Genomic DNA, 14,011 nt, shown 5'->3' on the forward strand with positions numbered 1-14,011 from the left:
TTTGTCTCCTCCTGGGGACAGGGAACCCCTCTGCTCAAGGCTCCACTCTTGTGTTAAGCAGCTCACAGTCCCTGTGTCCCTGCCTATGGCCTAGCTCCATGTCCCTTCACCTTACCACCCCTCTTGAGATAGGAGCGGTTTCAAATATTCATTGGAGAATATCTGAAAAACCAGATAGGTACAAAGGAAAACAAAACTCACCAGTATTCTATAGCCTGGCAATAGACAATTTAAAAAAAAAATATTTTAAATTACCAAATAATACAACCCTTTTCAGAAAGGTAAAAAAAAACAATGAAACAGATTATCTTGATACTTGCTACTGTTGTTTGACTCTTATCTTCTAACCCCTTTTCCTGACACATATGCTTCTTACATCATTACATCCTTAATGTACACATAATTCTTACATGCCGCTTCCCTCCTCTATTTTATTGTTGATGTGTTTATCTATATATCACTACCCTGTCTTTGTAATTATCACTTTTAATGACCGTCTAGTATTCCTTTGAGTGTGTGTGTAACATAATTTACTGAACTACTCCCTGATTGTTGGACATTTCAGCTGCATCCATTCTTTTTCTGGTCATTAAAATACTGTTGCAATGGATATCTTCAGGCATGTGGCTCTCCCCATGTTTTGGATAATTTCTCCAGAAGAGCATCCCAGTGGGGGCATTACTGGGTCAAAGGCGCTGAGCAGTTCAGCAGTGCCCACTATGCACAGCCAAATCATTTTCTAAAAGGGCTAGTCTGGCTTTCAGAGCCACACAATGTGGAGAATTCTTTTTAATTTTCTTTTCTTTCTTTCTTTCTTTCTTTCTTTCTTTCTTTCTTTCTTTCTTCTTTCCTTCCTTCCTTTCTTCTTTTTTTTCGTGTGTGTGTGTGTGTGTGTGTGTGTGTGTGTGTGTGTGTGTGTGCTATGTGTTGTGTGTTGCTTGGGTTGGAATGCAGTGCCTCTGAGCAATTCTCCCAGCCCCTCACTGGGGGATTCTAGGCAACTGCTCTACCACTGAGCCACACCCCAGCCCCTCACTGGGGGATTCTAGGCAGCTGCTCTACTACTGAGCCACACCCCCAGCACCTCACTGGGGGATTATAGGCAGGTGCTCCACCACAGATCCACACCCCACCCCTCACTGGGGGATTCTAGGCAGGTGCTCTACCACTGAGCCACACCCCAGCCCCTCACTGGGGGAGTCTAGGCAGGGGCTCTACCACTGAGCCACACCCCAGCCCCTCACTGGGGGATTCTAGGCAGGGGCTCTGCCACTGAGCCACACCCCAGCCCCTCACTGGGGGAGTCTAGGCAGGGGCTCTACCACTGAGCCACACCCCAGCCCCTCACTGGGGGATTCTAGGCAGGGGCTCTACCACTGAGCCACACCCCAGCCCCTCACTGGGGGATTCTAGGCAGGGGCTCTACCACTGAGCCACACCCCAGCCCCTCACTGGGGAATTCTAGGCAGGTGCTCTACCACTGAGCCACACCCCAGCCCCTCACTGGAGAACTCTGGATAGGCTGACTTTGCAGTCATGTACAGCCTTGAATGCAATCCTCTTACCTTAGCCTCCTGGGTCGCTGGAATGACAGGTCTGTCACCACAATCCTCTTGCTGGATTAGAGGACAGGTCTAGAGAACAGACTATAAGACCATGCTCCTCAGGGTCTATTTCCCTGCCCCACAAAACACACAGCAACATCTTTGAGGGGGGCTGTCTGGAGACTCAGAACACTCAAGGCTGGTACCCTACTCTAGTTTTAGGCTTTGTGACTTGTTATTGGGTGTGTCTGAGGCAGCAGGACCTGCCTAGTCTGGCTTTGCTCCTGTCAGCAAGAATAGTTTTAGATGCATTTTTCCAGCATGTTCCCTCTTTTAAAATTTTTTTAATTTTTATTTATGTGCTCAGGGTTGAGCATGGTATGTGCATGTGAGTTGAGTTCAAGTGCCAGCCGAATCCAGAAGAAGACATCAGATGCCGTGGAGATGGAATTACAGACAGTTGTGAGTGAGTGCTGGGAACCTAATCTGGTCCTCTGCAAGAGCACTCTGCAATTTTTTGTTTTGTTTTGGTTTTCTTTTTTTTTTTTTTTTGAGACAGGGTTTCTCTGTGTAGCCTTGGCTGTCCTTACTTTGTAGACCAGGCTGGCCTCAAACTCATAGATATCCACCTGCCTCTGCCTCCTCGAGTGCTGGGATTATTGGCGTCTGTCACCATGCCCGGCTTGCAATGTATTTTTTTAATTTTGTATTTTATTTTATGTGCAGCAGAGTTTTGCTTGCATGCATGTCTGTGCACCATGTGTGTGCCTCGTGATCACAGGGGCCAGAATTGGGTGTTGGAGTTAAGGGTGTTAGCTATGTAGATGTTAGGAATTGAACCACGGTCCTCTGAGGGAGCAGCCAGTGCTTTCAACCACAGAGCCATCTCTCTAGCCCCTCAGTTTTCACTCTTCCCTGTGGAGTCCCCAACCCCTAACACAGGACCATATATCCCAGACTGGCCTCAAACTCACTATGTAGCTGCGAATAGACGTGAGCTCCAGGGGCTGGGATTACAGGCTTGAACCACCGTTCCCTGTTTGTGGATAGAATCTATCACTTTACCCTGGCTAGGCAAGCACTCTACCCACTGAATCGCAGCTGCAGCCCCCACCCTCTTATTTAGTAGCAGGGGACAGTAATCTAGACAGGGGTGGACAGCCAGATGGACAGGTGGTTGAGTCGGAGGCAGCGTCTTGCCTCTCTGTCTCTGGGCATTCATCATGGCTAGTGAACAAATTATGGGTGATGAAAGGCTCTGATTTCCCCTCCCCCAGACCCCCTCTCTTCCTCCCCCCACCCCCCCCACCCCCCCATGCTTCCCTGTGGGCCACCGATGTTCCCTGGGGCCAAGTATGAGACTCCATCTGTGACAAGCGTGGCAGGGGCCACACCTTGTTTTCTCATCTTCTACCAGCCTGGGTTCCAGCCCTGCCCGCTCTTCTCAAGGACCTGAGGGTGGGTGGGGACTTAGCCCATTCCACAGAGAAAAAAACTGAGGCTCAGAGGGACAAAGTCACTCAGTGACCTCAGGCCCCTAGGTCCTTGACTGAGGGGGGGCGGGGTCTCCACAGCCGCACTGATAGCTGCATTCCCCCAGAGTATAGGGGACAATACAGGAAGAGCGCTAACTGCAGAGAAGCCAGGAGTATGAGCTGGAGTCTGGAGTCCAGGCAGAGCCTGCTGAGGATGGGACACCCATCCCCCCTGCCACTCTCCCCCTCGCCCCCCACTTCTTCCCAAGAGGAGCCTCTCAGCTTTAGCATCTGGGCCACACGTGCCCAGATGAGCACCAGACTCAGCCTTTGTGGAGGGTAACCCAATGGAGAGGGCAGGGGATGGGGGTGGATGGGCTAGGTCACCCTGTCCCCCTCCATCCCCTCCGTGAGAACTTCCCAGGGCCAATCTTCTCACCTGTCTCTCCGCCCCTCCCCTGCGCTGCCCCTCCCCCTGCACCTGACCTCAACAGAACCCACTCCCAGCTGGTTAGAAACATTATCCACACAACCCAGGGATTAGGCCAGCAAGCAGGGCTCAGCCCGACCAAGGGGCTGGGATGGGGTGGAAGCCTGGCAGACAGGAGGATGGGGCGGGGGGAGGGTCTGTCCATATTCTGGCTCTTTTGCCATCAAGTCTTCCATGTGACCTTGGACAGGTGCCTGCCCCTTTCTGAGGCACAACTCTTCCACCTAAGAACGGGAATATACCTAGATGACTGGTTGTACAGTCAGTCACCTGGGACCCTGGGTCCATCTTTACTGCCATTGGCCCTCACTTCCCTCACTGCTAAGAGATACAGAAGGCAGTGGGGGGAGAGGAGCTGGGCAATCCCTAGTCAGATACCCTGCCCTGGCTTTCGTCCCATGCCCCGCCCGAAGCTGGGTACCCAGAAAACCCTTTTCCTCTTTTTGTGTACCTACCACCTGACCATCACTGAGCACAGCTCGCCTCCCCTTGTCCTCTGTCCCCTGTCCTCTTCTCTGCTTCTGAGGACCACTGGCCCCAGCTGAGCTCACACGAAACTGCCATGTGTTTTTATTTTGGTAAAGGCGTTAATCCACCGGAACAGGGGCCTCTCAGCCTGGCCTGGGGCCTTGCCAGTTCTCAGAGCAATCAGGGGTCAGGGGTCAGGAAAGGTGAAGACAGGGAGGTGCTGGGAGCTCCGTGGGGGGGCCAGGAGTCAGGATCTGGGAGCTGGAGCTGACCCAGGATAATCTGCCTGGCACCCCAGCTCTATGAAGAAGAAGGGGGGGCCACAGGAGGGAGCCCAAACCCTTCCCTTCAGGTTGGCTCTGTCTTTCTCCTTCCTACTTCCAGGAGTTCGCAGCATAGCACCTCACACACAGTTGTCTCCATAGCGCACCCCCCCCCAAAAAAAAAGAAAGAAAGAAAAAAGAAAAAGAAAGAAAGAAAGAAGTCAATATGGACGATGGTGGCCGGGGTGAGGGACTCTGAATGACATCTAAGATGTCCCAGTGTAGCAGCAGGGCCCAAAGTGAAGCACACACTGCTAGGGTTGCCGTGCTCCCCCTGACCCCCCCCCCCGACTCTCCTGTCCTTAATTGCCCTCCCCCCACCTCCCGAGCATGCCCTGGCAGCAGCTACCGTTGGGTTCCCCCAATGCTGCTTTCTCACCTGGTCTTTGTGGTGAATGTTCTTTTTTGTTGTTGTTTTGTTTTGTTTTTGTTCTTGTTTTTTGTTTTTGTTTTGTTTTGTTTTGTTTTCCGAGACAGGGTTTCTCTGTGTAGCCTTGGCTGTCCTGGACTCGCTTTGTAGACCAAGCTGGCCTTGAACTCACAGCGACCCGCCTGCCTCTGCTTCCCGAGGGCTGGGATTAAAGGCGTGTGTTCTTGAACATGAGGGAGACCCAGCTTGGGCCAAGAAACAGCTCAGTCCACACTTACAGGAGCACCATAGCTTGGTCCAGCTGCTTTCTTCCACTCCACGTCGGCCTTATCTAGCTCAAGTCTGGGGAACAGGAACAGATGAACCAGAGATGGGCTGGTGAGGAGGCAGGGTGTGGCGTGAGGAGGAGAAGTAGGGGGCTGAAGTGGAGGAACAAGAGCGGCAGGAATCCAGCCACCCCCATGCCCTGGGCATTACGCCACCAGGACATCTTCAGACAATGAACCTCGTCCTGCACTCCTGGCACCAGTACCCAAGCATCCTTGCTCACAGACTCCAGGAATCCCCCGGCATGTGCACACAGTAGGACATCCCTCCGTTCCTGTGCACCTGTCCACCCGCCTCTCCTCTTCTGAAGCCCCGTGCCCAGCCCAAGCCTACAGAGGAAAACCTACTAAAAGATCTAAAAGATCCCCGCGCCATAGCGGGTGGGGTGTGTATATTGGGGGTATGTGGGGTATAGGGTATGGAGGATGGGGTGGGGGGTGAAAGATAGGGTTGGGGGGTAGGGGTGGGGATGGGGAGTGGGGTGGGAGGTGGGAGGTGTCTCTGAACTTGACCATTGAGCTGACTCAGGGTCTTTTTTTTTTCTTTCTGTCAACTTGAGTCATCTGAGAAGAGGGAACCTCTTCAACTGAGGGGTTACCTCCATCAGATTACCCTGAGGGCAAGTCTGAGGGTGTTCTCTTGGTGGGTGATTGCTGAGAGACGGTCCAGTTCATTGAGGGTGGTGTCACCCTGGGCTTGGTGGTCCTGGCTTATATAAGAAAGCAAGCTGAGCTGGGTGGTGGTGGTGGTGGTGGCTCAAGCCTTTAATCCCAGCACTCAGGAGGCAGAGGCAGGCAGATCGCTGTGTGTTCAAGGCCAGCCTGGTCTGCAGAGTGAGTCCAGACAGCCAAGGCTACACAGGGAAACTCTGTCTTGAAAAACAAAAAAAACCAAAACCAACCAACCAAACAAACAAAAAAAAAAACAAAAAATAAAAAATAAAAAAATAAAAAAAGAAAGAAAGAAAAAAAGAAATGAAACTGGGCAAGCCACGAGGAGCAAGCCAGTTAAAGCGGTGGTCTCTGTTTCCATTTCTTCCTCTAGATTCCTGCCTTGTGTTCCTGCCCTGACTTTTCTCTCGGTGATGGGCTGATTGATAAGCGGCTAAGCTAAACGAACCCTTTCCTCCCCGAGTTCCTTTTGGTCCTGGTACAGATCACAGCAACGAGAAAGCCAACTGGGACAATTGTCCATCTGTACTGTGAGCGGAGTTCATAACCTGGGCCGTCTTGAATGAGGGACCCTGCTGTGGAAAGGTGTGGCACATACACCGCAGGCCTCAGATGGAGGCTCCAGCCCAGAGACTTCTCAATAGGCAGCTGCTGGCCGAGCTGTGTCTTCACAGAGGCTCTAGAACCCCTGCGACCGAGGCATGCCACCGGAGAAAGCTTGTGGCTGAGAAGATGCCTGTCACTATGTGTTCTTCCCAGCCTCAGCACCCTCTAAGCTCTGGTCACCCCCAACAAGATCTGCACCCACCCCATCTCATCTCTCCCTCTCTTTCCAGGAGTTGAGAGTGGGGTGGGGTTTCTTCCTGGCCCCAGCATGGTTCCCCCAGGGCTGTATAAACTTGTAGCATCACTGCACACGGGCTGGGAAGTGGCTGTGGGAGAGACCCTGAACCCTAGCTTTCTCCTGCATGAATAAGGTGTGTTCCCAGGGGTCTGGGGTGAGCCTTCAAGGGCACAATGGCTTCTATAGGTCCCTTGAGCAACTTTGGGGTCAGGAGCTGGGGGATGGGGGTGCAGTTGTGGGTGGAGAGGTGGGGGGTGAGGAGGTGGGGGTGGGGGTGGGGATCACAAGTTGAGTTCAGTCAAAACTAATACCAAAGTCTGGAGATGTGGTTCAGTGGATAGAGGGCTTGCCCAGCCATGCACCAAGCCTTGGGTGCCATCCCCAGAACTGCATAAGCCGGGCATGGTGGTGCACATGCCTGTAATCCTAGAACTCTGTGGTGGAGGCAGCAGGATCCAGGGCTTAAGGCTATTACCCTTAGCTTATGGTGAGTTCAAGGCCAGCCTGGGCGACCTGAGACCCTATCTCAAAAACAAAACAGAAAAAAAAAACCCTCTGGGGTGGGGTGGGGAGGCAAAGTGAGACCAGGACAGCCAGTGCTATACAGAGAACCTCTGTCTCAAAAAGAAGAAAGAAAAAAGAAAAAGAAAAAGAAAAAAAAAAGAAAAAGAAAAAAGAAAAAGAAAGAGAAAAGTTAAGTTTCCAGCAACAGGTAAAGGTGCAGCCAGTTCTGAGTACCTCATGGGGAGACCCTTGTGGTAAGAGGAGACAGCTGTCGAGTCCTCCTGATTTTCCTCGGTCTGAGGCAAGCTGTCCTCCGACCTCCGCAAGTGCATTGCAGCACACACTCATGTCTCGTGTACACATACACAGACAAGCAAAGAAATAGATGTAATACAAAAATTCACTTTTAAAAAATTATTTTAACATGCTCAAAAGAGTCTGGTATGGTGGTCATCCCAGCAGAAGGGTCAGGAGGTCACTGTCCCCCACATCTGCAGCGTCATGCCCTATATATGTAGGACTGTGCATGGAAGCCGGGACTTCTTGCCTGTCCAGGCACTCAACCAATCCGCATACAACCCCAGCTCCCGGGATTAGTTTTGACCAAACTTCAAGGCCACTTTAGTGACAAGAGATCTTATCTCAAGTAAACAAAGTATCTCAATAAATAAATAATTAAAAATAAATAAAATATCTCAAAGTAATTAACAATTGTTTTCATTTAGTTTTTTTTTTTAATTAAAAAAAATAGCTTAAAAGAGCTAGCACTGTTTTTTTAATACTCAGAGGGTGGAGGCGGAAGGATCAGGAGTTCACAGCTATGTTCGGCTATATAGTAAATTTGAAGCTTAGACCCTGTCTCAAAAACATACAAACACCAAAAAGTCCTGCTTCCCCCGGGGGTGGGTGCACTTGGCATGTTCTTGTCTGCCTTTCAAGATTTTTACTTCCTTCCAAACACTCACTCACTGGGTTTCCCCCGAAACACAAAGTCCCAACCCCAACCCCCTGCAGAGGACAGCGGCTGGTGGCCCCCTGGAGCCTGGTGAAGACAGCAAGAAAACTATGCTGGTTAAATCTGGACATCGGGAGCCCTGATGCTTGCTTGCAGGGGACGATTGCAATCAGCAGGGCTATCTTGTGCTCCGGGGAAACTCACAGGTGTGTCCCCCAAACTCCTCGGCTGCTGGTAGGTTTCGCATCAGGGTCCTGAGGGGGCGACCATTGCTGTGGCAGGGAGAATGGGCTGGTGCCGGCTAATTGATTTTACAGCGGTACCGAAGGACAGACAATGAAAACGCCATCAATTTAATCCACTATTTAATGGTTCCAATTTAGCCCCTGTAAGTGCTCACTAAACTAATTTCTCTGGGTTCAGCAGCCTGAAAAGCTATCATATCTGTAATCTCCTTCAATATATTCATCTGGAAAAGGGAATTTAGCCAATTCCGATGTACGGAGATGATCTGTTAGTGCAGTGTAAATGTTTATAACACGGCAATCGAGTTCGTTTATAAGGATATGAAAAGTTTTATTGGGGAGGGCACTGGAGTGGAACCAGAGGATAATAGGCAGTTACCCAGCAGGCCGTGGGCGCCCGGGAGCGGGCAGGCATGCAGAAAAAAACACTCTCGGATTTCTCTAATCCCGGGCTGGAGGCGCAAGTTCGCCCGGTGCTACACAAAGCGCACAGAACTTGGCTGCACAAAGGAGTCAAGGCCTGTCCCCCCCCCCACCTCCAGACCTCCCGACCTCCCCACCTGGCACAGCCCGGTGCATCCCAAACAAAGGCTGTTGGGTCAGCGACAGCCTATTCCGGCGACCAGAACCCCAGGGGTTCCGGCCAGACCCAAAGATTCCCTAGCTTTTGCTCTTTTGCTCTGGGGACAGTAGGGCGGCCGTCCCTGCGTCCCTGCGCCAGGCGGTATTCCTCCTCCTCCACTGTTGGGATTTATTAGAAGCTCTGGGTGACCAGCTGTTCCCCATCTTTCCAGGGGACAGGACAGGAGACAGCAAGCTTAAATTACTAGGCAGGATTTGGGTTCCCACAAGCCTTTTCCGACCCCTGTCTCTCTCCGGGGACCTTTTCCCAGGGTCGCCAGTGGGAGGGGTCCTCACTCTCCTGCCAGAGGCTCTCAGATCGTTGGAGGGTGTGAAGCTTGCCTGCCGTAGTACCCTCCTTGGGACACTATGTCCCCAGGAGCCCCCTCCCCGCGCTCCCCCCCCCCCAAGCATGAGGGCCCATCACTGAGCCGCTGCACTGCATGGGGCTTGTTTGTTTTTTGTTCCGCAGCTGCGTGCCTGCAGCTCGAGTCTTTAGCACTAACTAGCCAGTGGTTCCGGCCACTGTCGCTTTTTCTCACAGCCATCTTGTTTTTAAAGAAAATATCCCCCCACACACTCCTTGCCAGCAAGACGCATAAATTAGGGGGGTAGGGGGGATGTGGAAATGTACTTGCTGAGGAGCCGCCAGGTGACAAGGGCCCTGGGAGAGGCAGCAGGAGGGGCGGGGGGGGGGGGGACCACCTTCCCACTGCCCCAAAAGAATTATCCCAAGAGACCCCTGAGGCCCTGGGACCCAGGTGGCCCATCTTGGGCCAGGCCCCTCCCCTGATGCCCAGCTGATGAGGACAGAAATCGATTGGCCACACAGACCCTGGCTGCTGTGGCTGCTTCCCTGCTATTCCTTAAGATGGGAGTGCCACTCCCTCCCCACCCCCCCCCATGAAGAGAAGGGGGGCCACACCTGGTACTCTAGGTCCCCAGATCCCAGCAGCAGCGCCTGGAATTCATGTGGGGAGGCCCTAGTTCTGAACTTCCTGAAATGGCCTGACCCACTCTGCCAGGCTGCTGTGTCTTGTCACCTCTTCTGTAGCCCCAGTGTCTAAGTGGCAGGGAGCAGGGCTTCAGGGTGGCCCAGATCAGGGTGTCTTAAGCCTGGCACCCCAGCAGCCCTCCTCCACTCCAGCCCTGTCACAAGAAAGAAGACTTGGGTATTCATTTACAATATGGTGAAAATGGGCTTCTTTTTTGGTGAGACTCCCAGCTACCTGGGCACAGGCACTGACCCCCATGTGGCCCCAAGAGACACACAAATATTCTTTCATTCTCACATATTAATACAAGCACTTAAAGGCTCAGCTCTTGTCAGACACATACCCCTCTGTGGTCGGGACACACACACACACACACACACATGCATGTTCACACGGGCTTCTGGGATGTGGGTTATTACCCCAGTAAGATTTCCCTCATGAGAACTCTCACCTTGGCTGCTCCCCTGAAGAGCCCTGGGAGGTTAGACAGCCATCTCAGCCCACAGTTAGCCTGGAGGAGGGTTCTGCTTTAAGCGACCCCCTTTGCCCCTAGTCTTATTCAAGCCAGAGGGAAGGCTACTGTCTCAGGAGCTCATTCTCACAATAGTGTAAATGACTACCCAAAGCCAAGGCTGGAAGGGACCAGGATTCTTCAGGCCTCCCCACCCCATTCCTCCTTTTGGCTACCTATTGACCTCCTGGGGCTCATGGTGATACCTGCCGCTCAGGGAAGAGGTGATGACAGCCAGGCTGAGGCCAACCTGCTATGGGTTCCCAGAGGTCTATATCTCTATGGGGGCTAGAGGTGCCCAGCAAAGTTTTATCAGGCGGAGGAGGAGGGGTAGGGCAGCAGAACCCAGTTTCCCGGGGACCCAAAGTGACATGCCTCTGGAGGGTTTATGACAGCAAGGAACATTTTTTTCCCACTGTAAATTATATTTAACATTCCACAGAACTTTATTGCCGCTTGTGTTTGGGGTTTATGAAAAAATCTGTATTTAACTTCAAGGCCTGGTAAACATCTTTGCTTATGTTGCTGTGCCATTCCTTATTTGAGTATTTCCATTTAATTTCACAGTTCATATACCTTAAAGTTTTGGCTGCCCCCCCCCTTTCCTTTTCCCACTCACTTGGAGATGCCAGCCCAGCCTGGCCCCACCCCAGGAAGCTCTGTGGTGGCGTGAGGCTCAGTTCAGGCTCTAGAGTAGGGAAATAGCTACCACCCTCGGCAGGGCAACTGGAGCTCCTCCTCGGAGCCCTTTGGGGGCAGTTTTCAGGGGGGTGGAGCCACACACATAAGATATAAGAAAGACTAATTCTATGTCATGCCGACTGTAGCTCTGTGTGACTCAGTCTCCCCCACCCCACCCCACCCCGCCCCCAAAAGTCCCTATCCCAGGGATGAGACAGACACTGAAGACTTCCTTCACTCCTGTGGATCTGGGAGTTGATGGCCCAACACCTAAAGCTCCTTTTGAGAGGTCTACTGTAGCCGGGCATGGTGGCACATACCTTTAATCCCAACACGCCTCCCGAGGCAGAGGCAGGTGGATCACTGTGAGTTCGAGGCCAGCCTGGTCCACAAAGTGAGTCCAGGACAGTCAAGGATACACAGAGAAACTCTGTCTCAAAAAACCAAAAGAGAAGAAGAAGAAGAAGAAGAAGAAGAAGAAGAAGAAGAAGAAGAAGAAGAAGAAGAGAGCTCCACTGCACCCAGGAAGCCCAGGCCTCAGCTCTGCCCCTGGCTCCGGATGAGTTCATAACCCAGTCAACCCCAGGCAACCCTGCTTGGTGTCCTTCTGCTGCGTCAGGACCACAGGTGGCCTCAGCTACCCTCCCTGAAGCTGCTGGGTTCCCACTCCAAGCAGAGAAACATGGAACTCCTAGAGGTCACCCCAGGCCCTTTGAATCGCTCTACCTACAAGAGAGGCCTCTATGAGCAACCAACAAGTTAAACATTCTGACAGCTGAGCTTCAGTGTAGCTGGGCCCCTTGACAAATAGGAAATATGTGCCACACAACATGTCAACATGTATGAGATAAGATTTATTGTAGAAACATGGGAGAGAAGCAAGTGACTAAGGGACACCTCAGGGACGGACACACACACACACACACACACAGAGAGAGAGAGAGAGAGAGAGAGACAGACAGACAGACAGACAGACAGACAGACGGTCCTTTTACATCTGTTGCCCAGCACACACCTGGTGGTAGGCCGCCTGTGATGATGTCAGAGGTTGCTAAGTAGCCTGGAGGCAGGCTTGTGAAGCTGCTTATAGGTTAACACCCCTGACCCTAGAGATGAAATGACAGTGTCAACAGTGGTAGCTCCTGTCTGCCATGTCCCTCTTTCACAGACAGCAAAGGCCAGAGGGGGCTGTCGGGGTCCTGCTCTCTCGTTCTCCACTTTATTCCCTTGGGGCAGAGTCTCTCTCTGAAGCTGGCACTAGACTGGCAGCCGGCAAATCCCAGTGACTCTCTTGACTCGCCAACCCCATCCACAGCACTGGGATTATAGGTGTGTGCATGGCTTTGTATGTGACAGCTGGGGATTCGAACTCAGGCCCTTATGCTTGCACAGCAAGCACTCTTACCCACTGAGCCATCTCTCCAGCCCTCAGAATCCGTCTTAAGACAACACTCCAGAGAACCGATGTCAATCAAACCTGGCAAAAGAGATGAAACATGTCTTCTGACCCTGAGCTAAATAATCTCTCGCTCCATTCCTGTCACAGTCTCTTGAGAGCTGCCCTGACTCACGCCACCTTGTCACCGCTCCCAGAGCCTCCCACATAACACAATCCTGTCTCGTCCAGAGCCACCATCCTCTCTTGGGATCCCTACAGAATCCCTGGGCAGGGTACTGAGCAAATGGTGAGAAGATGGCTGGGTGTCACCTCCCCAGGTGATGCACCCATCTTACACAAACCATCCCGTACTCAGACCCCACATCAGTCTCTAAAGGATTTAGGACTTTTAGTGAGCTTGGCACTGAGGACTAAAGGACCACACAATTGATTACATACACGCACATACACTCACGTACTCATACAACACACACACACACACATACATATACACATATACACATACATACACACATATACACATACATACACATATACACACATACACACACACTGCTGAGGCTGGGAGTGTACCTGAGTCAGGAGAGGCCATGCATGAAACCCTGGGGTCCATCCCCAGCACCACAAAACAAATATGGTGGTGCCATGCCTGTAATCCAAGCACTTTTAAGGGACAGACAAGAAAGTGAGGAGTTTGTGGTCACCCGTGGCTACATCACAAGTTTGAGGCTAGTCTAGGATACATGAGATCTTGTCTCAACTAAAAAACCAAAGCAAAACAAAGCAGAACGACACACCAGGAGGAGTGGCACACACCTCTCATCCCTGCACTGTGGAGGCATAGGCACAGAAATCTCAAAACCAGCCTGGACCACATAGCGAGTTCTGGGACAGCCAGAGCCACGGGGAGAGCCTGTCTCACAAGACAAACAGAACGAAACAAGCAACAGCAACAATGAACCCCACTACGGTTTAGCTTTGAGCTTCCAAGGGGACAAAGTAAAAAGAATAGGCACCGTGTCAGTGTATCCAAGGCAGCATGGATGGAAGAGGACACTAGGCTCTCTGGAGGAACCAGGCACCTGACGTTACAGGCCTGAGAGCCTTCTGGCCAAAACGCAGCAGAACGGATTTCCAGGGGGCGCATCACACGGTCTCGGGCTTCACAGTGCTGAGGAGAGGGGCAGGTTTGTGAGTGATTTCTGTTCCCCATCTGCAGAAGTGTGTGTGTGTGTGTGTGTGTGTGTGTGTGTGTGTGTGTGTGTGTGTGTGTGGCGGGGGGGGGGGGTGGTGCTCGAGTGATTTCCCGCTGTGTCTGTAAGGAGCTTGGAGTGCTGGCCCAGTGCCCAGGGGTGTGGGTTGCCTTGCGAGCTGGCAAGGTTGCCGCGGGTTGCTGTGGGCACGGTCGCTGCGTGTGTAATTTCCCTTCATCATTTCATCAGTCAGAAAAAAATTCGAATGGAAAAAAAAAAAGCAAACCACAGACATAAATACACTCATCCAGGGAACTGCTGGACGGGGCCTCAGGACCCAGGGGATTTGAACACGGGCAGCATGTTGGTGCTGAGAATTGCAGTCAAAGCGGGCT

Source organism: Acomys minous, assembly GCF_964271855.1.
Source record: "Acomys minous genome assembly, chromosome: 16".
In the NCBI taxonomy this organism is placed as follows: Eukaryota; Metazoa; Chordata; class Mammalia; order Rodentia; family Muridae; genus Acomys; species Acomys minous.